At 31.9% G+C, this 3,260-nt stretch overlaps 1 long non-coding RNA gene across 1 annotated transcript; it reads right to left on the bottom strand.

Moving 5' to 3' along the window:
• Positions 1-2,016: 2,016 nt before the first annotated feature.
• Positions 2,017-2,734, bottom strand: LOC135632689 (uncharacterized). Its single transcript, XR_010494748.1, has 2 exons — positions 2,564-2,734; positions 2,017-2,464 (listed from the first exon to the last, which is right to left on the bottom strand). It is a non-coding gene; the product is annotated as an uncharacterized LOC135632689 (long non-coding RNA).
• Between the last annotated feature and the right edge of the window lie 526 nt (positions 2,735-3,260).

Genomic DNA, 3,260 nt, shown 5'->3' with positions numbered 1-3,260 from the left:
CTCAAGTCAAACCCCAATTAGCCTCCTCTTATCAAATTAGATTTTAATATTTAAAATTATTAAAGAATTACTCAAATACATTAATTAAAACTTTAAATTCATGATCTAAAATTTAAAACTAATTACATTACAAAAATTCACACATAATTCTTCAAACTTAGATATAACTAATTAAATAAATTAGAACTATTATACTAAATAAGAATTTTAATAATTAAATCAATATTAAATTTTACTTAAGTTTAAAAGATCAATATAAATCAAATAATCAGTCTAACATCACAAATCAATTATTATTATTTATAAATCATGAAATTTTAAAATTAAAACATCATCATTCATTATAAAATTGTAACAATCTCAACGTCAAGATTTCAAAACACAAATCAGAGCTAATTAAAAAGATAGGATCCTACCTCTCTTCGATTATCCCTTCTTTGATATTATCTCTCCAAAAAGTTATCTCCTCAATCCTCCTATTGTTAGGCTTAGTAGAGAATGAAGGATGAATAGTCCCGGAGAAGAGGAGATCTCCCCGAAAGGTAAGTAATAATTTAATTTTTATTTTAAATCTATTTTACATTTGTTTTCACACACAAAAAAGTAATATAATATTTATTTCTTATAGTTCACACACAAAAATGGAATGTAAACTATTTACTTCCTAAATATCAAATCACTCATTAGGAAATAAATCAATAAATAATTTAATTAATTAGTAGAATTCCTAACTTATCCATATGATTAAGGACACTAAATCTAATCATTTCCTTAACTATAATACACAAATATAGAAGTTAATAATAAAGTAATATATCATTTATAGTAATTAATTTATGTTAAAGAAAAAATTATCGGTGATTACATTTCTCCCCCACTTAATAGAAATTTGGCCCCCAAATTTGATTAAGAATAACATTAATCAATATAGTTAACTTTTGAAATACTAAGTCAGACAAAACTAAATTAGCTTGAAAAATATTTTAATTAAATGTACCACTCGAAAACTTTTTAATCAAAAATAGATATATTTTTAACATAAAATATATAACAGATTAATGAAACTTATTGAATAAATTTGGTTTTAGATTACCTAAGTATATCAAATTCTACATCTAATAAATCAATAAAATTTTTAAGTTTTCAAAATTAATTAATTATTGACATAAAATATAAGTTGAGGTATAACTCAACAAAAGCAATTGAAATGATGAAAATTTATCCACCTATTCAACATATATTCTTTTATAATTTCGAATGATTTATATTTTATATGTGTCAAAGAAATAGCATTATATCTAATTCTCATTAGACTCATCACTTTATTAAACAAATAATATCTGATAATTTTATATTAAATCAAAACTATATTTAAATTAATTACTCATATAATTAAGTTTAAATATCAATGCATGATCAAATGTATTCTAACTTCAAAATCACATATTTTATTAATGTCAACAATAACTTCTATAAACTATCCTAGCATATGTCAAATTTAATCTCAATTTTAAGAATAATATATGATAGCAAAAATTATAAAGATAAATACTTTATATTTATAAAGTTCCTATAAAATTTTCACACTTCAAATTATCAAAACTTTTACATTAAGAAAGAATAACTGAAACTTACTATAATCTTAATGAATAACTAAGTCATATATATCTCAAAAATAGAATAAATATTTTATAACTAAATTAACACCCCTAATCTACTTTTCAAAAAGGGGACAAGAGGATCATGAAAAAAATCATATTCAAAATATAAAATCTTTTGGAAGTTTATAAGATAAACTAATATGACACTTATTTTAATTTAGAGAAAAATTAAAAATTTAACCTTCTATAATCCTATTTTAATTAATTATCATTTATTCAGCGAATAACAAATAATTCTAGGCCAGCACAGTTAGAAGTACAAGTGCAGCAGAGATCCTCTAAAGCAAGATGAATATGACCTCGGATAACACATCTCAAGCATAGTAATCTTAGAGAAACAATTTTCTGGTAGGAGTAACAAGAATCAAGAACCATGTGAAATATAATATAATCTAAAATCCTAGTAAACAGGCACCCTGAGAAGAAGCAAAAGTGTCGTTATCCTCAGTTAGTCAAATCTTCTATGGGAGCCAAGACAGCCCTACCGAAGAGGATGATGACAGGACATTAGATTTTTAAGCTCAAGGTGAGACCTACGAGTGACCAACAAGTGGCAGATAGCATATACCAGTAGATTTAAGCTCAATCCAAGATCCAGCACACTGCAACATATGGCAGGAGCCGCAGGATTTAAAAGCTAGGAGGAAGTTTCACAACCCTGTGAAACCTGACATAAATCCCAAAAATAGGTACCCAAAGAAGATACAATGATGTCATGCTCCTCTCATCCGATCAGAGAAACTATAGCACCTTCTGTTAGGATGATGCCAGCGCAGGCACCAGATTAAGCCCCAAGCCAAAACCTAAAAGAGACCCACGAAAAGTAGACAGCAGTAATCGTCAGGGACGACAAGAATCAAGAGCTTGTGAGACCAGAATCCCGGCGGAAGTCAGAAGAGGACCTGAGATGGCCATCCCTAGGGAAGAGCACTATGTCGCAAGCAGCAAGTCCACCAAGAGGCAGGTTGCAGTGAGCAAATCCCTTCGTGCTGCATCGGCGCCGCTATTCTTTGACGATCCGTTCCCTTCCTCTCTCGCTTCTTGCCGCCTCTCCTTCTGTATTCTCTTCACAGTCCCCTCAGATACCTGCCACCAATTTGTGCTTGCCCGCGGTAGTCCCCACCCTTATCTCCTTCCAATTTGCCCTCCTCTGTCCAGCTAATTACGAGGCCACCATTGCGGACCTCGATCCGGTTCAACTCGGACCGGAACGACCCGGACTCATTGGACCAAACGAGGAATTAAAGGGACATGGTTAGTCGACCCACAGAAGGACAGCGGCAGCGCGAACGGACGGCTGTGAGTGGCTATCAACCTTGTGGTCGCTCGAGCTTATCCCGTCCATCGGATCAAATCCTGATGGAGATGATCATGCCCCGGGGGATGGGCTAACTAGCCTATCAACTTTGTTTGGTTTAAACCACTGACTAAAATGCTTAAGCTGAAGTTGATAATAATACACTCATCAAACCCTTATAAGCCAATCTTAATCTTGTCCACTTTCGATATAGGACTAATTAGCGGTGTTACAATCACCCTCATTCAAAGGCTTGACATCCTCGTCAAAGCCCAACATAACCCAAATCAGGCCCTGGCACA

Source organism: Musa acuminata, chromosome BXJ3-3 (assembly GCF_036884655.1).
Source record: "Musa acuminata AAA Group cultivar baxijiao chromosome BXJ3-3, Cavendish_Baxijiao_AAA, whole genome shotgun sequence".
NCBI lineage: Eukaryota > Viridiplantae > Streptophyta > Magnoliopsida > Zingiberales > Musaceae > Musa > Musa acuminata.
The sequence above is the reverse complement of the archived record's forward strand: the minus strand, read 5'-3'. Positions and strand labels throughout refer to the sequence as shown.